The sequence below is a fragment of the Peromyscus maniculatus genome, chromosome 1 (assembly GCF_049852395.1).
Source record: "Peromyscus maniculatus bairdii isolate BWxNUB_F1_BW_parent chromosome 1, HU_Pman_BW_mat_3.1, whole genome shotgun sequence".
Classification (NCBI taxonomy): Eukaryota; Metazoa; Chordata; class Mammalia; order Rodentia; family Cricetidae; genus Peromyscus; species Peromyscus maniculatus.
Genome location: NC_134852.1, coordinates 206,963,690 through 206,983,274, shown reverse-complemented (window position 1 = coordinate 206,983,274; position 19,585 = coordinate 206,963,690). Strand labels below are relative to the sequence as shown.

Here is a 19,585-nt window from a genome sequence, read left to right as displayed (position 1 = left end):
AAGCTGAATCACTTCTCCAGCCCCCAAAACTTTCTATTTTTTTTACAAAATTCTTCAAGAAGGGAACAAAGCTGGACCTGAGAGCTCACAACACACCTAACAACATACGTCCCTGCAACCTGGAGAACTCACTATTGCCCAACAGCCCAGGATTGCAGGACGAGACTCAGAGAGCCTGTGGGCTTTTCCTTTTCCAAGGCTAGCATTAGCTCTTTGTCAACGACATGAAAACCAAAAACCACTGGTTCTTCCTTAGCCTAAACCACAGGGAGAGGGGGAGGCCTCCGAGAGGCTGTATTTAATGAAAAACAGTTGTGCTTGCCTAGTCCTGGCCACTAAGGAAACACATTAAAATCCAAAGAATCTCATTGCATCTTGAAAAACATCATCAGAGAAGATGACTGGTCACAGCACAGAGTCCAGTGCTCGTAAAACAACATCAGTAATGTATAGCAGGTATTATTTATTTGTGGGGCTATTTACCAGGTGAGAGAGAACGGAAGTGCAATGGAACCCACTGTGAGAGTTTTATTAGGGCGGGGAAAGTAGATAGGCCTACTGGAAATGAATAGTGAGGGAGAGTTGAATCTGTTTTTATAGGTCACCTCGCGCATGCACATATGGGTTTACACAGCTATGCCATGCATGTGCATAGATTATGTGACCATGCAGCTCACAGATTATGTAGGATGTAAGGCCCTGGCGTGGCTAAGCAGTTTGCCTGACTACTGAACATGCGTGGTCATGTAGCGAGGAGGTGGCTACAGATTATAACATTCCACCCTTTTGTTATTATAAAAATAAGGGGTTAGAAGTGGTGGGTGAATGGGTATGGAGGCTCCATGTCTCCCGAACTGCTTCCAGATGGTTCAGTGTGCATGGGTTAATTTTTTGGGGGGATGGGGAGGGGGTTTTCTTGAAGTAGCTGGTGTCCTGAGGTAGGCTGAATTATCTTCACCGCTGCTTTTAGCCCTGTGGAATCTTCCATTGCGGTTTGGATCTGACAGCTTGGATCTGACAAAATGCTGACAAGGCAGAAGAGAAAGTTTAGAAAAAAAATTTACCTTGGGGGAAAAGGGGAGATGAGATGAGGGGGGGTCCCCCAGGGGTCCTAGGATGAGGGAGGGGGTCCCTGAGACCATGAAAGTGGATCTGACCTGTCCAGGTTGGTCCAAGTCGGCTCTGGAGCGAGGAATAATTTTTAAGTTTGCGAAGGAGACAAATTTTAAACATATTAAGAAGTAGCCAAAGGGAATTTAAAATCCTGATCTGGTTGCCATATTATAATGTTTAGTACCCTGCTATCAGAATTTTTTTTTTTTGGTGCGGGGGAAGTTTTGAGACAGGGTTTCTCTGTGTAGTTTTGGGGCCTGTCCTGAATCATGCTCTGTAGACCAGGCTGGCCTCAAACTCACAGAGATCCACTTGGCTATGCTTCCTGAGTGCTGGGATTAAAGGAGTGCACCACCACCACTCAGCCTGCTATCAGAATTTTATTGGTTAGTGTTAGCAAGAGAGAGAAAGAGAAATCTAGAACATGCTTTTTATTATTATCAATTAGGCTTTTCATCATCACCTGAGACAAATCTTAAGGCACCTGTTTCCTTTTATTATTTCAGCATCCAGGAGACACAGGTGATTGATTGCTGAGGGCACTTAACAGTAATAAATTGCTATATTAAAGTCTGTTTTTTCTTTTGCAGAGTCCAGAACCTTTTGAGTCTGGGGTGTCAATACCTATGGAGTGTCAGTGTTTCTTACCGCCTGGGTGTATTTGATGATCCTCGCACCTCTGGCTCCATGGCTGATGGTGGTCTTGTAACAGTCAGCTGAGTAATTAATTAGAAATTTGAATATGTTGTTAGAGACACAGAGGGGAACTGATGAAGCAGGTCGGTAGAGACAGGAAAATGTGGAGGGGGAGTCAGGAAGAAAAACACATCTGGAGTTCCCAATCCGGTGGGATTGAGTACAGTTGTGGGATGAAAACTCATTCTTCTGGAATTGGTGACAAGGCAGTTGATAGGGGTGAGGTAAAAGGCTTCAGGTGAATCCAGTGTGGAAAGCCTTCAAGCTTAGCAGCTGTGGAGATTACAAGAATTAGCTTGAGGGGTCCCTGCCATTTAGGAGAAAGGGGAGAGGGGCACTGGCCTGGAGGGGAAAGAAGGACCTGATCCCCAATGTGGATTGGCGGTGGGCAGGGGTTGTCACATGGCTGGGGTAAGGAATGGTCAGCAAAATTCCATAGGAGAGCGGAGGTGACAGCGTAGGAGGTGAGCAGGTGGCCAGGGAGGGGCGAAGGTCTGGCTAGGAGGCCCCGGTTAGGACCAGCCTCCCACACATGAGTTCAGAAGGGGAGAATGAAAGGGTTGTGCGGGAAGAGCCCAGAGACCGAAGAGAGCTGGAGGCAACAATTTCCCAGTCAAGGTGAAGTTCCTGTGCCATCTTAATGTTTTTTAAAGAGTGGTCGGTACGTTCCACCTTCCCTGAGGACTGAGGATGGTAAGGGATATAGAAATGCCAAGGGATGTTGAGAGCTTTAGATCGGGTCTGGGAAATCTGGAAGGTGAACTCCAGGCCATTATCAGACTGAAGAGAGGCAGGAATCCCAAATCAGGGGATGATCTCCCGGAGAAGGAGGTCAGCGACTGTCTGAGCCTGTTTATTAGAAACCAGAAATGCCTCCACCCAGCTGGGGAAAGAGTCTATGATTACGAGAAGATATTTAATTCATCTGACAGTGGGCATATGGATAAAATCAAGCTGCTAGTCAGTCTCCGGAAGGGACCTTTCGCCTGGTGGGTGGGAAAAAGTTGGCTCTGATATTTGGAATTGAGATCTGACTTTTGGCAAATTTTACAAGAGGCAGTGATAGTTCCTAAGAACTGTAAGTCCTCAGGGATGGGCTGTAGGTAGGCTTTGATGCACTGAGATAGAGCCAGACTATCAGGGTGAAAGAGCTGGGGTAGATAGGACAGAAGTTGCCTAGTGTCAGGGGCTGACTGTGAGGATATGGGTTGTACTGTATGGATTCCCTGTGGTGGGTGGGGTGAGACTTGGCCCTGGAAGGCCACTGTCCTCGATGCCTGGTCGGCACGGTTATTTTCCTTAGAGATGATGGAGCTGTCAGTCTGATGAGACCAGCAGTGAATAACTCCTGTAGCTTTGGGGAGGCGAGAGGCTTTTAGCATAGCCATGATTTGGCCTGAGTTAGATATGGATCCTGCTCTTGCTGTGAGAAGCCCACGCTCTTTCCAGATAGCAGAGTGGGACAGGAGGATATAAAACGCATATTTGGAGTCTGTATCAATTTTAGGGCCAGGTGGCAGTGGCACATGCCTTTAATCCCAGCACTCGGGAAGCAGAGCCAGGAGGATCTCTGTGAGTTCGAGGCCAACCTGGTCTACAGAGCAAGATCCAGGACAGGCCCCAAAACTACACAGAGAAACCCTGTCTTGAAACAAACAAACAAACAAAACCATTTAGGGATTGCCCCTGTGCCAACTGGAAGGCACGGGTGAGAGCTATCAGCTCAGCCTGTTGGTTGGTAGTTTGTGCAGGTAATGCCTGTGCTTCTACCACCCCAGGATCTGACTCAATGGCGTAGCCTGCTTTATGGGTCCCTTCATGTAAAAAGGAGCTGCCATCTGTGTACCAGGTATAAGTGGCCTGGGGCAATGTGCCCTCCTGTATGTGTGAAGGACAGGGCAATAGTTCCCCTAGGGTTTCAGTGCAGGAATGAGGTGGAGAACAGTCAGCATTAGGTTGAGGGAGGAGGCTTGAAATATTAAGGGGTGGGCAAGTCTGGAAAGTAAGTGTGGCATCTTCCAGTAATGCCACTTGGAAAGAAAGAACTCAGGAAAGAGGTAAAGTTTGTAAGCCTTTTTAAGTTAAGAGATGAGACAGGTTGCGGTGGGAGAAGAGAGTGGTAGGTGACCCAAAGCTTAGCTTCTTTGATTCACGAATGAGGAGCTCGGCAGCCACTAATGCTTGTATGCAGGGTGCCCTCCCTGAGTGGTGAGGTCTAGGTTTTTTTGACAGGTGTGCTACAGGTGCCAAGGAGGGGCCCAGCTGGTGCCCTAGTTTCTGAAGGGTAAATCCCTCTCTTTCTGTTACATGGAGGGAGAAGGGACAGGTTAGGTCTGGAGGGTGAAGTGCTGGGGCCTGGAGGAGAGCCTTTGGAGCTTCTGGAAGGGTTTAGTAATGGGGTGAAGGAGGGGCTCATGAGGGATCCCAGAGCTGCCTCATATAAGGGTGAACAAGGAGAGAAAAGGATGGGATCCAGGACCATAAGAAGCTAGCTATTCCCAGAAGGATAGAATCTCCTGTTTAGTAGAGGGGACTGTAAGAGACTGGATTAGATGCTTTCTATCTACAGTAATAGCCTTGTGGGTTGGGGTAATGGTTAGACCCAAATAGGTGACCTGAGGAGCGGACAGCTGGACCTTGGAAGGCAGGACTCTATAACCCTGGCTGGACAAGAAATTTGGTAGAGTTTGAGTAACTTGTAATGACAGGTTACAGAGTAGAATGTCATCTACATACTGTATAAGTTTAGAGCCAGGGAGGGACAAAGAGAGCAGGTCAGAGGCCAGGGCCTGACCAAATAGGTGTGGACTGTCCCTGAATCCCTGTGGCAAGACAGTCCAGGTCAGCTGTATAGACATAAGCCTGTCAGGATCAGTCCAGGTGAAGGCAAAGATATTTTGAGACTGAGGGCTGAGAGGAATAGAAAAAAAGGCATCCTTGAGATCTAGGACTGAGAAATAGGAAGTTCCTGAAGGGGTAGTGGAAAGAAGTGTGTTAGGGTTAGGCTCCACAGGATGGAGGGGGACCACTGCAGAATTAATGAGCTGGAGGTCTTGAACCAAGCGGTAGGTTCCATTAGACTTCTTAACTGCAAGTGTTAGAAGGAAAAGACGTTGGGTGAAGCAGCTTTGTTCTGAGAAAGTACTGTTCTGAGAGGTGATAGGCTTAAGTCCCCTAAGGCTCTGGAGTGCGAGAGGGTACTGAGCTTGGGTGATGTACCGGGGAGGGTCCTGCAACTGGATAACAATAGGGGGTGGTGCCTAGCAACAGAAGGGTTCTGGGTGTCCCAGACTTCGGGGTCCACCTGAGAGGCTGGCAAGGGAGATGACATGTTAGAGCTAGTGGGCTGGGTGGCTAGCAGGAGGTAAAGAGGAGCTGCTGGCGAGTCTGGGGTCAGGCGAATGTGGGGAGCAAACGAAATAGACGCTCCTACCTTAGCTAAAAAATGTCTTCTCATTAGGGGCACAGGGCAGGTTGGCATGACCAAAAATGTGTGGATAAGAGGGATACCCCTAAAAATACAATTAAGTGGTAGGGTCTGATGAGGTAGGTAAGGCTGTCCCCCCACCCTGATGATAGGGAGATGAGAAGGGGAGGTGGGACCCCAAAATTCCCTCGGGACTGAGTAAGTAGCCCCAGTGTCCAAAAGGAAGGAATGGATCACCCCAATACTGTAATGGCTACTCTAGGTTCCCTGTGGGAGATGACGTTGTTGGAACCAGGTTGGAACCCGGGCACCTTCAATTGTACATTGCCAAGCCTAGGAGATCGGCTGGAGGGTGATCTTTGTTTGATGTCCCCATGCCACAAGGTGCATGGGGTGGGGGGCAGTCAACTGACCAATGTCTCTCTTGGTGGCACTTTGGACAAGGTCCAGGACCCCCCACATGGCCTTCTTAACCACATTTCAAACAGGAACCCGAGGGCCTTCAGGCGGCAGGTCAGGTAGCCTGTGCCAGCATTTGGCAGTCTTGTTTATGGTCTTTCTCATCTCTCCCACAGTACACCATAAAAGCCAGCACTGAGACTTCCGCCTGTGGGGTCAGGGGCCCTCTCTCCAGATGCTCAAGTTTGGCCCTAATGTCGGGGAAGCTCTGTGAAATGAAATGGCTCTCAGGATCTAGATTAGTATATTGTGAAAGAGCCTTTGTAAGTCGTTCTAGAGATTGAGGTGGATTCTCTTCCTTATCCTGAATTATGTCCTTTAGCTTTTCATAATTTTCATGGTTTGAAGGTAGCCTTATGAAGACCTCCTAGGAGGCAGGTTGTAAAGTGAGCCCTAGCTAGAGTGGCACCTGGGGTATTATAGTCCCATTGTGGGTCCCAGTCGGGAACTGCTTCTGCTCCGGGAGGATGTGCTGTGTTAGTCTGGTGGTCCTCATCTGCATGTATCCTAGCCTGTTCCCAACTCATCTGCGCCCTCAGGAAGTAGGTTTTCAGTAAGGATCATGTACATATCATGAAAGGTGAGACTATAGGGTTGGGTAATATATTAGAATTATTTAAAGCAGGAAGTAGAATTAGATGTATAAGAATCTGGTTTTTTTCTCTATCTGAGAAAGTCCTGCCAGTGAGAAGGGACATGTACCTTAACTAGTCCACCCTGGCTACCTCTGGCAAAGGGATGATGGCTGCCAGGTTGGCCTGACTGGGGTGGGGTTCCTTAGCAGCTTGAGAACTCCTGAGAGGAGGAGTCAAGGTGGGATTCAGGTGGTTGGAGCGGCCTGCTAGTGGAGAGGAAGAAGGAGCTGCTGGATAGGAAGGAGCTGGAGGAGCTGAAGAAGCAGTTGTGGAGGAGAAGGGGCGGGAGGTCGGAAAGACGGGGGTTCATTCAGGGTCTAAAGCAGTAGTGAGAGGGTCCTCTGGTTCAGGCTGCATAGCCAGGAGCACGTGGGCAGGTGAATAGGAATCAAGGAGAGAGGGTTTTGAGCCAAGACAGAAAAAAAACTTGGATATAAGGTAACTTTCCATTTGCCCATTGCTAACAGAAGTTAGATAACTCCTGTAAGATATCAGGGTCCAGCGAGCCATTAGGTGGCCATTTTTTATTGTTATCTAAGGGATACTTAGGCCATGTTTTAGTGCAGAGGCGGATAAGCTTAGAAGTCTTTGCTGGGGGGAAGGGGAGGGGAGCAGGAGGCGGGAGAACAAGGGAATCCGTGGCTGATATGTAGAACTGAATGGTACTATAAAATAAAATAAAAGGAAAAAAAAAGAAATCTTTAAGTAAGGCATTAAGCTGAGAGGTTTGAGCGTTTCCAGACGGCATCCCAGAGGAGATGTGGGGCCGATGGGATTGGAAACTTTGTTTCTCATGGCTGGAGCAGAGAAAAAAATATAAATAAATAAATAAATAAATAAATAAATAAATAAATAAATAAATAAATAAATAAATAAATAAATGCGATCCAATGGCTAAAACATCTCAGGTGTCCCCACAATCAAGTGAGGATCGATGAATGGCACAAGTCACTCAGTGCTCCGTGAGCAAAAGTGAGGCCCGGGCAATACAGCCTGAGAACGAGGGTCCGACAGACAAGAAACGAAGAACGGTATCTCAGGCTGCAGTTGTGGGGAATGGAGGCTGACCGTAGCCGATAAAGACCGTGGACGGGGACCCCAGTCCCAAGGACACCAGAAGGACATCGGACGATCGACAGTTGTTCCCACTGGGTCCAGGGAACTGTTTATGCTGGCTGGTAAAGGGAAAACTCACCAATCAAAGCAGCTAGTTTTGTGCAGAGCGATGAAAAGTGGGCAGTTGCAGATGAACCAACCTCGGCCTAGGATCCTGGCACAGGGCACCGTGAAAGCCTGCTCTGTCAAAGCACAAATGTTATTTATTTGTGGCGCTATTTACCAGGCCAGAAAGAACACAAGGTGCAATGGAACCCACTAGAAGAGTTTTATTAGGGAGGGGAAGTATAGGGAGTGTGAACAGGCCTACCGGAAACGAATAGTGTGGAGAGAGCGGGGAACAGGTGGAATCTGCAGTTATAGGTCACCTGGTGCATGTGCATATGGGCTTACATAGCCATGCCACACATGCGCATAGATTACATGATCACGCTGTGCGCAGATCACGTGACCACGCAGCACATGGATTACATAGGACGTAAGGCCCTGGGGCGACTAAGCATTTTGCCTGGCTGCTGGACAGCTCATGCATGGTCATGTAGCTAGGAAGTGGCTACACATAATAACAGCAGGGACCCGGCTAAGAGGGTCGGGAACCTGTGAGAGCATCGATCATTCATTGGCTTGTTACTAAGCACATTTCTCAAAGGTCTGTGATGGGGTGGGCATGTATCAAGGCTTAGGCATACAGAAAGTCAGATAAACACAGCCTCTCTTCCTTTGGAGTTTATGGCATTCATCCCTTGGGATATTAATTTCAGAACCCCCTCATGGACCCCCAAATCCATGAATGCTCAAGTCCCGCCCCTAACCCCTGAAGTACTGTTTCACAAGGTGCATCTTGGAGCACCATGTCACAGGAAATAGTTTGGAAAGCACAGCTCTCAGGACCACTGTGAACTGTCACGTAGGTTGTACAAGGACAACTCCAGTAAAAGCGTTCACATAGATATATACATCCATGTGACTCCTAAAGGTACAGGACCAGTAGCTATGACCTCTGCAACTGCAGGGTAAAGCCCACATGGGCAGCATGATATTCATATGGCTCAAATCCTAGTTCTTGATGGTTCCTACCACTTGGATGACAAAAATTTTCCTGGAGAGATGTAATACACATGTCTACTCACCCTGATAGGGAGCCCACAACAGACCAAAGTACAGATATACCAAATGATGTTTATTGGTGTTATCTACAGGAATATGAGTGAGAGCTTCTTAGAGGAGCAGATATGACTCAAAATCATCCGCATCACCAAAGCCCACCCCAGCATGGGTGACAGCTCAAGAAGTCTGGGAACCTGGAGCACACTGCACAGCCTGCAGGCAGCTCAACAGGTAGAAGAGTGTCCTTTCCAAGTGACTGGGTGGTCCGAACATCTTCCAGGCAGCTGGTCTGGTCCCAGAGTCTTCTTTGCAGCTTGGTTTGCCCGAGTCTTTGCAACTTTCTTCAGTCTGATGAGGACTCTCAGCTTTTATTGCTTCCTCTAACAGGGAGGGGTCTAGTGAATCTAGTCTGTTTCAGGGACTTCCTGAAGCCTTTTTGAATTGTTTAACCTCCTGTGTGAAGAGCTTTCCTGCAGTGTGGAATGTTCCAATCTCAATGGCAGAGGAAACAGTTAAGACAACAGCACTGTTGACACAAGCTGAAGCTACTGACCTTCATTGCTTTCCCAAAGACTAGCAGAGGTACCCGAGACTTTGCTCTCCTTTGCCTTTGTCCTGTTGGTATAAGCATCAACAAGGAGAAAAGCAAATAAAATCTTAATATGAGTGCAAAAATAGTTTTGACCTTATGCAAAGATCTGCAGTTTATACTCAAATGGTCACAGACTTAAGCTGAGCAAGCTCAGAATAGAACTTTTTTGTTTTGTTTTCTGAGACAGAGTTTCTCTGTGTAGCTTTGGAGCCTGTCCTGGAACTCACTTTGTAGACCAGGCTGGCCTCGAACTCACAGAGATCCACCTGGCTCTGCCTCTGAGTGCTGGGATTAAAGGTGTGCGCCACCACCGCCCAGCTAGAATAGAACTTTTTAAATGTTCCCCTCCCACATCAATAATAAGGGGGAAGTGCTCTGATTGCTTAGGTTCAGAACTGTTGGATAGGACAGACCTAGCCGGACTGTTCAAATTACAGGGAATGCACTCCACAGAGGAGCAGTAGCATCCTCACAGGATGACGAAGGAAGGGACACTCATAGGCAAAGCCAGACTCTGTGTGGCTCAGTAAGTAGTTGGCCTGACCAGGGATTAGATCCACTTTAGAGGAAGCCTTAAGCCAGCATTAGACAAGAGAATTAAAGCAGAGAGGGTTCCCAGGTGGGACCCTGCCCCCCTAGGACACCAGCTCCTTGTGAACTCAATTCAGCACGCAGGACCCAGAGGCCAGAGCCCATGTTGGCCAGACCATGCGTGTTCACAGAGGTCGGTGCTTTCTTCTGTGGCAACTCTCAACAATGGTGGGTGTGACTGCTTATACATTTCCTATCTTGGTCAGGCTTGGCTCAGGAATGGGATGCCAGTGAGTCTCCAGGGGTAGTTGGTGGGGGCGAGGCAGAGGGGGTTCCAAGGTCAGAACTGAATCAGCCACATGTAATCTTTTGACTTTGTGTTTTGTAAAAGTGTGTGTTCACATGCATATGGGTGCTGGTGGATGTACATTCACGTGTGCACAAGCCACAGGTTGATGTGTCTTCCTCAGTTGCTCTCCACCTTGTGTATTGAGGCAAGTTCTCACTCTTGAAGCCAGAACTTGCCAATTGGGCTAGTCTATCTAGCCCGCTTTCTGGCGGGGGGATGCTCATCTCTTCTTGGAAAGCACTTTATATGAGTCATCTTCCCATCCCATGCCCAGCCTTTTAACATTGCAGCATGACTTTTTCATCTGCAAAGTTTATATTGAAGAGCTGCACGATTGAATTACAAAAATATAATCCACCAAAGATTTCATATTTTAAGTATGCTTAAGATTTTGTGTTGGGCTGCACTCACAGCCTTAGACACACGTGGCTGATGGGGCACAAGTTGAGCATGCCTGCATCTACAAATTGATGAAAATTAGCTATGTCACCCAAGGCAACTGTGGCTTTGAAATGGCCTTCGCTCAAATACAGTGCCCCCTGCCTAAGGCTTTGCACTTTCCTCACTTAACCCTCTGCACCATCCGCAACGTGCCCAGCAGATCTGATCCTTGGAATATGCCTTGGCTTTTCTTGATGTCGTGTTTTCCAAGATTTCCACCTAACCTTCTGGTTGCTTTTCTCAGACTCCTTTGCAGAGCACTTAAGTGATGGTAGGCTTTGGGGACTCTGCCACAAGTCCCCCCATTTTTCCCTCCAAGGCAGTCTGAACTGGCCCCGTCTTCTCAATTTCTACCACATTTCTTTTTTTCTCTTTCTTTCTTTCTTTCTTTCTTTCTTTCTTTCTTTCTTTCTTTCTTTCTTTCTTTCTTTCTTTCTTTCCTTTTTTTTTTTTTTAGACAGGGTCTCTCTGTGTAGTTTTGGAGCCTGTCCTGGATCTCACTCTGTAGACCAGGTTGGCCTCGAACTCACAGAGATCCACCTGGCTCTGCCTTCTGGGTGCACATTTCTTTCTTAAAGCCACTGCAAGCCATCCCCATTACCACATGCACACACAGACGTTCTTTATGTGTTCTTTGCTCTGCAATTTCTTCAAGAGCCTGGGATCGTCAGAGTAATTAGCACACTATGAGCACCAAGAATGTCTGTCCATCCCCCCCCCCCAGACATACATGGGGGAATGAAACCAAATCATCATGACCACCCTGTTGTCTAGACTGTGGTGGTGGGCGTGTGAGGTGCTCATGTGACCTGTTTTCTATCCATATTTAAGAATGCTATTCACATTTCTAAGTGCATAGAGATGTTGAGAGAGGATTGGGATGCAGTTCCTTGAGGCTATGTTGTTATGCCTTTCAGTAGAGTTTAGGAAATGAGACCATTCCAAGTGTGGAGAGAAGGTGCTGTGAGGGTGTGAGGAGAAACACAGACACAGGCCTAGTCTCAACTGAGGCCTGCACGGTCATCCATCCCCAGCACACTGCCGCATCTTGAAGAATATAATCTGAAAGTACTGCATGTGTCTACTGGGATACATTTCTTTTTCACACCTGAACATCCCTGAAAACAGGACACATCTCATTAATGATTGTGTGTTGGAGTTTGATTAACGGTATTATTTCTTTCCCAATTATACAAAATATAAGAGTAAGATTTATAATTGATAAGTTAACGTTGTCTTGGGGTAGAGAAAAAATAGTGTATGGCTTCCCCCAAAGAACATGAAATGAGAGCAGATCTAGAGTCCTCAGCAACACATTTCTTTAGGTTTCCAATTCCCTGGCCGGCCGCGTGGAATAAGCCGTTCTTTCCCCTGCCTCTGGCTGCCCGTCCCCTTTCCCTGGGGCCAGTCTCAGCCATCCCTGGCTATTTCCCAGCCTCCCTCCTCTGGCTTTTCCTCTAAGCCTGTTTTTAGTCTGCTCTACTTAACAGGAAAGAGAAGAGAAAGCTAGCTGGGTGGATAGAAATGATTTAGACAGGCGGAGGGAAAGGAGCATCAACAGTCCCGTAGGGACAGCTGTTGGGTTGGGCTAGGAACAGGGCTAAGCCAGATGCAAGCAGCTTCACAGAGCTGCTTACAGTGGGGCCAAATGGATGGAGGGGGGTACCAACAGCAGGCATCCTGGGAGTCCTTAGAAAGTAAAACCTTCACCCATGACGACTGCTCTACATGAGCGTCACACGCACATTGTGCACATTCACACCTACCAATGCACACAAACACACATCTATACTTCTACATGTGCTTAAACACTAGGTCAAAGCCTTTCTATGGGTCTGAATCCTACCTCGAATGAGGGAGAGGGAGAGGCAGAACCTAGATAACTAACTGCCTGTTAAACAGATGAAGATGTCCTGATAAGAGAGGAAGAAGTGGCCCCATCAGGTGACCCAGCCAGTCAGTGGCAGAGGCCGATCAGGAAATGACCCCCAAGTGCTAGCCAGACTGACTCAGACAGGAAGACTGAGCAGAGAGCTTGGGGATTGGTCTTGTCCCAGGTTAGAAGGCTGTGTCAACCTCCATGGAAACTTGAGTCCCACTCCTGTTTCTCTAGGGTAACGTTAGCCACAAAAGCCTGGGTGACAAGCCAGAGCGATGGCTCGTAATTTAGAGCAATCACTGCTCTTGCAGAGGACCCGAGTTCAGTTCCCATAATCGAAATGACAGCTCACAACCACCTGTAACTCAAGTTCTCCGGGATCTGACTCCCTTTTCTGGCCCCTGCATGAAGGTGATGCCCATAAACTCATTCAGGCAAACACCTATACACATTAAATAAATAATAAATAAATAAATAAAACCCTTTTAAAAGTCTGGACAATACAGGGGAAAAGAAACAAGCCTTCACTCAGTGGAGAAGGCTTCCAAACTGTGGTGAGATGTAGAATCATAAGGAGAAAGGGGAGGCTGGAAAGACTCTAGGAGATAGATGATGTGTGCCCAGGACCTTGGAGAAAATAAGGGCAAGCTGAGAGGAGTCGTCTACAAAGATGCTGAAGGAGGGGCCCTAGTTTGTCCATTCTATTGTCCCTGGACTTTGGGTCCTCAGTCTCTCCGGTGGTGTGTCAGGGCTGGAGACGGACTGTGGGAGTGAGCGAGAACATAGGAGTAGCCTGACAGGCAGGTGGGTTGCCGCCCCTCTGAGCTAAATGCTGTTCTCTTGAGAGCAGAAGGCAAGAAGCCAGCCAGAGACCTGCCGAATCTGCGCCCCCACTCCCTGCAGGGTTCCAGGCAGTGGGAGCAAAAACGAGAAAGGAGTGGCTGTGCTCAGGAGGAGCTGGGCAGGATGTCAACACATGCAGTTCCTGTGGAGCTGCAGATCTCACCACAGAGGGGAGCCATGCCAGCTGCACCCTAGCAAGGGCCCAAGGCTTCAAGGGTTCAAAGTCTTTGCAAGAGAATAAATAGAAAGGTTTCTTTGGAAGGATGGAAACCTTAGAAGAGCCAGAGTCCTCACAGCCTCTGAAGCTTTGTTCCTTGGGGGCCCCTGCTGAGCCTCAGAGACTCTTCCTCAGCAAGGTTCTGAGGAGTGCTGCTTGTAGGTGTGTGTCGCTGAGAAAGTCAGGGTTAATTATTAATCACCTGGCCAATTCAATCAATCTAGACCAAGGTCTCTCTGCCAGGCTCCTCTGCTCCACCTGCTGCCCACCTCCATACCTCAATGCCTTTTAGATGATTGGAGGAGAAGGTGCCAGGAGCTCCCCACAGTCCTTGGATTGGTATGAGGTGTGGGCATTGGGTAGGCAGGTGTGGTTTCCAAGGTGCAGGGTGAACCAGGGCCATCCATCCAGTGTTGACACAACTGCCACAAACAATGCCTTGTTCCAAGCTCTGCCTGGGAAGGTCCTGTGGAACTGAGTGGGCCTGGCTAGGTGGGGATACAGAGCAAGGTCCAACAGGTTTGAGGAGGGGATGCCCCTAGGGACAGAGAGATGGAGGCTGCTGAGGAGGTTCAACTCTGTGGCTACAAAAGCTTATATTAAAAGGCGGAGAAAAAGATTTGCAGCAATGTAAGTAGGACCATAAAACCATCAGAGCCAACTCCCAGGCCTAGGTTCGGGGAGCCAGAGATGGAAGGATGGGCAAAGCAGGGCAGGAAGTAGGCGTGGTATTCCCAGGGCCCACCCTGTTGCTATAGCCAACCAACTAGACCCGTGCTCATGGCGTCTGGTTACTGGGCAGAGAGTTGGGGCTCAGGCCTCTTTTGTTCCAGCTGGTCCCAGGGATGGGTAAGGGGGCCATTTAGTCCTTCATTTAGAAGTCACTGATCCTGGCCCTGTGGTAGGCACAGAGCATCAGAACATGTTCCCTGCCCTTGTAGCTTCAGTGACTTCTGTCTCTCTTCTAGGCTTGTAGACAAATCCAGAATCATAGAGCAACTATAATGGATATGAGGAGAGGCCTGTATGTTAAGAGTCTAAAGGGAGAATACAAAGAGAAAACAGCGAGGAATAACTATGAGAAGTGGATGGGGAAGCCAGAGGTAGTCAAGAAAGGCTTAATACAGGAGGTAACATGAGGGCTGGGGATGTAGTTCAGTCGGGACAGTTTTCCTAGCATGTGTGGAACTTCGTGTTCCATCACCAGCACTGTATAAAACCAGACACACACCTATAATTTCAGCACTAGGTGCTAGATACAGGAGGATCAGAAGTTCAAGGCCAGATTGGATATGTGAGACCCTGTCTCAGATAGATAGATAGATGATAGATAGATAGATAGATAGATAGATAGATAGATAGATAGATAGATAGATAGATAGATAGATGATAGATAGATAGATGATAGATAGATAGATGATAGATAGATAGATGATAGATAGATAGATAGATAGATAGATAGATAGATAGATAGATAGATAGATAGATAGATGATAGATAGATAGATGATAGATAGATAGACAGACACACAGACAGATAGATAGATAGACAGACACACAGACAGATAGATAGATGATAGATAGATAGATAGACAGATAGATAGACAGATAAAGGTCATAGAAGTAAAATGTGAAAGAAAGTTGTAGTTGCCAAGTAGTAAGAACAGAGCCCAGGAAAACCATTGGCAAAATCAAACAGCTGAGAAGGGGCTTGTTTGGAGACAGTGAAATATGATCACAACTGAACTACATATTGGGGGTGGCAGGAAGTGGGGATGCGTGGGGGTAAATATGAAACAGAGCTAAGTAGAGTGGGGTGAGTGTCAGGCTAAGGCATATGAGGAACACACAAACCCAGGACCTGGGCCCCGAAGACAGCTGCCCTGAGAGGCCCTTGCACGCTGCTGAGAGCTGAGCCCTCACTGCACTGGGAAGATGAGGACAGATGGTGACCTTCTCTGCCCTGTGGCTCAGAGTACGAGGGTTATGACACAGTCGAGGAAGGAAGCAGCCACTACATCCTACTGAGACCGGCTGTCTCAGTTCTACTCCAGTACCTAAGGAAAGGCACATGGGGAGATGGAGGTGACACTGGGTGACATTTTCCCGCCTCACGACAGATTTGTTCTCAAGGGTCCTGACCCCTAGGGAATTGTGCCCATCCAGGAAGCCACCCTCCTGGGCTTGGAGGCAAACCAAAGGAGTCCCGATACTACTCTCTGCAGGCCACGCCTTTTCAGACAGACAGGGCCTTACCTCACCTCGGGGACTCCTTACTGCTCAGTAGGCAGTGCCATCCCTTCCCCAGAGCCCCAGTGAGTGACTGACTGCTGGAGAAATGTTCTCCCAGAATTCAGATAGGCAGGTTCCTCACACAGGCTCTCTGCTGTCTGCCATGGCCAGACACGACAACCATGTGAAGGAATGATGGCAGCCTCCTCCACATCTGATGGACATTGGTCCCAGAGTCCAGTGGACATTGGTTCTACACGTTCAACTAATCAATGGGAGACATTTCAGGAAGAATATGAGACTAGAACAGAAAAGCTCTGCAGACTCTAGGCAAAGTGCTGATTCTCTAGGCTGGGGAGTGGGAGTTTTGGGTCACTGGGACATTAACCTTGACAATAAGGCTTCCTAGCCCAGAGGAAAGGATGCCCTAATGACCTCTCCAGGGGGGCTTCCATTGTCTTCTGTTCCAACAGTGGGCTGTCAGTGCCTCTCTTCTCCAACACCACAGCATAAAGTCCTTCTAGAAAATGCTCAGAGGGATCTACAGAGACTCTAACAAGGGGGTTACTAGACCACACTTCCCCTTTCTGCTCCAGTCACATGTCATTCCACTACATAGTCACCTCTACAGATCACATCCTTGTTGTCGCTGAGCTTCTTCAGTTATCATGTTAAAATCTCTCTTGGCTAAGTCTGCTCACTCCTGGGCTTTTGGCGCATCCTCTCAGTTGGAAAGGGTGGCAGGTAAACAAAGGGTTTCACTAAAAAAAAGGTAAACACTTTAAAGAACTGGCTGGCGCTCTGGGGCCAAGGGAAACAAGCTTTGGGTCTGAAGTCCCCAGAGCTCCGAGAAAGAAGAGCTGGGCTTTCCTCCCCTAACCTGCCTGAAGCAGGAGGAAGCCGCACAGCCCCAGGCACTTCTTTCATCCAGTCCCTTCTGTTCCCACAAGACCCAGGTCCCCAGGCAAGATCTTCAGAGTAGGGAATAGGAAGAAAATGGTTTTTTTCCCCTCCCTCCTCCTTCCCTTCCTTCTTGTTTCAAGAAAGGTGGGGTCCTTTCTTGACCTTTCTAGGAAGGGGAGGCATGGTGCCATCACTTTCTAGAGTTTAGTAATGAAAGAACTTGCCGTGAGCAACCAGAAAAGAGCTAAGTGATCAGAGCACTCAGCACATTGGTGGTGCACCCAGAGCCACGGCCTTCGGGAACCAAAGCTCGGGCTTGAGATGGGCAGAGGAGACAGAGGCCAAGGTCATGGTTTGAAGCAGTGTGGTGATGCACACCTGTAATGCCAGCACTCAGGAGACTGAGGTAGGGGATCACCATAAGTTCAAACCCAGCCTGGAATGCAGAGTAAAAGCTTGTCTTGAAAGAAAAGGGAGGGAGGGAGGGAAGGTAGAGTAAAAACTTGTCTTGAAAGAAAAGAAAGGAACGGGGAAGGAAGGGGGAACGGATATGAAATAAATACATGCTTAGAGTTCAGCTCGCCTGCTCATAGCTTGTCTGGTCCTTTGCAGACCACTTTGTCTCTCAGAGCCTCATTTTCGCCTACTGGGGAAAACATCAGTATCTATGTTTCAGGACTGTGAAGGAGCCAAGGGACACTGTCCCTGCAGAGTGCACACAGGTGGCCTGCAGAGAGCCTCGAGAATGAGCAGGGCTGATGCTGGCTTTACTGCTTCATGCAGGAAAGAAAGGAACCCCAGGCTTCCTGATGACACTGACATGCCCTGGCGATGCTCAAACTCCCCTCGCTTCAGTCTCCCCAGAAGGAGCATTGCCAGAGGCTCTGCTAAAGAGTGGGCATTTGCAACCACTCACAGAAAGAGACCCCAAAGAAGAAAGGGTTCAGAGGGAATGGGAGGGGATAATGGGAGGGTAGATGTGGTTTGAAAGAAAATGGCCCCCAGAGGGAAGGGCACTGTTAGGAGGTGTGGCCTTGTTGGAGTAGGTGTGGTCTTGTTGGAGGAAGTGTGTCACTGTGGAGGCGGGCTTTGAAGTTTCATATATGCTCAAACCATGCCCAGTGAGACAGTCTACTTCCAGTTACCTGCATATCAACATGCAGCAGCTACCTCTCTAGCATCATGTCTGCCTGTATGCCATCATGTCCTGCCATGATGATAAATAATGGACTGAACCTCTGAACTGTAAGTGAGCCACCGCAATTAAATGTTTTCTTTGTAAGAGTTGCCGTGGTCATGGTGTCTCTTCACAGCAATAGAAACTCTAAGACAGTAGATATAATCAAAATACATAATATACATGTTTAAAATTTTAAGTTTGTATAAAGAAAGACTGTGTGTCTAAGCCCAGTACCTATGAATCCCACTAAACAAACCCTGCCTCACGCCCCACTCTCCTGACCTCATTGCAGCCCCCACCAGCTCCATGTGCCACAGCCATGCTCCCCTTCCTGTGTCTCACAGTCACGCTTTCTAGACCACAGTCCCCCACTCCCCTGAATGGTCTCCATTCATCTCTCCCCTGCATGTGTGCCTAGTAAAATAAATGCCCCTTCTATTCTAGGAACTGATGGGGAAGTCCCTAGTTGTCATAGAAGGCAGCTGACACCACCTGGACTGAATTCCCTACAGACTTGCTAAAATGCAAATGGCCAGGCTTGACGCTGATCAGACTCTCCACGAGAGGACTGAATCTGTCATTATGGCAAGCTGTCCAGGTGATTTAGATCAAGGATCTGCCTTCCATACCTTGTGGACTGACAGCATCCAGCAAGAGTCACCTGAAAAATTCCCTGCATAGTTTAGTAGCACTTTGTGTGGCCCAGCAGTACTGCCCAGACTGAAATCTAATAAGCCGAGTCGCTACAGGTCAGTCACTTCCCCTTTCTGCACCTACCCTGCTCTTTCTGTCTCTCTTGAAAAAATAAAGACCATACTGGGTACAGGAACATGTGGGTGGAGGAGACTGAAACAGGAATTCAAAGTCAGTCTGAACCCCTCTCAAAACATTACAAAAGCCAGTCAGTCAATAAATAAACTAAGAAGGAAGGAAGACGTTGAGGGTCTGTGGGGCCATCCTACTCTTAAATGCTTGGGGTTCTACCTAAGACCATCATGGTGGAAAAAGAGAATGAGAGCTCTCAGGGATGAAACTAGATATCACACCACCACCTATGGAGAGAGCAGCACTTGCTGCTGATGCTCAAAGGGCACAGAGACCTTAGGCCAGGCAGAGGCCAACATCAGCATCTAGGAGTGACTAATGCACTGTGAGGAGCAACTCCAGCCTTCACATCACAAAAGTCAGTCAGGGCAGGTGTGGGCACAAGGTGGGATCTGAATGTAAGGGGACTGGCCCAGAGCCAAGCTATGGGGACACCAGAGAGCAGGTGAGCAGGACACCCAGGCTTGGGGAAGCAGCTGCGGCACAGGGAGGTCTCACCCGACATGGGCGACCCCGGAAGAGAGTGTAAATGGACTGTACTCTCCAGAGCTGTGCACATCCAGCAACAAGCTGGGACTGGACACCTGGGACTGGCACCCCAGGCATCCTGGGCCTGACTGAAAGCAGGAGTAAGAAGAACAAGTTCTGGCCCATTCCTGCCTTTGATCAATGAGGGCACAGACAGCAGCTGCAAGGAAGAATGTTCTCCAGCCCTGCTGGGGACTAGAGGCCGGAGCTCAGCCCCAGGCTGGCCATCATGAGACTGAGGTGGGGGCGGGGCCACAACAGGCTCAACAGGAATTTTCCGTAGATCTGTAATCTGCTACAATAATTACAGGTGCCCTGCTCTGCCCTCTGGGTCCAGGCTGCCCATCCCATCCTCATTGACTCAAGAACACTGCTAACCAGGAAGTGGGGCACAGAAAAGGTTCTAGGCCATTGGAAGCTCTAGCCAAGCAGGCCCAGAAGATTGGTATAGCTTCACTTGAACCAACTGGTGAAAGTGGAAGGTTGTGGCACAGATTACATGTTGCAAAAACA

At 48.4% G+C, this 19,585-nt stretch overlaps 1 long non-coding RNA gene across 1 annotated transcript; it reads right to left on the bottom strand.

The window, feature by feature from the left end:
• Positions 1 to 457: 457 nt before the first annotated feature.
• Positions 458 to 7,713, bottom strand: LOC143271181 (uncharacterized). Its single transcript, XR_013048395.1, has 3 exons — positions 7,526 to 7,713; positions 1,762 to 1,829; positions 458 to 1,025 (listed from the first exon to the last, which is right to left on the bottom strand). It is a non-coding gene; the product is annotated as an uncharacterized LOC143271181 (long non-coding RNA).
• Between the last annotated feature and the right edge of the window lie 11,872 nt (positions 7,714 to 19,585).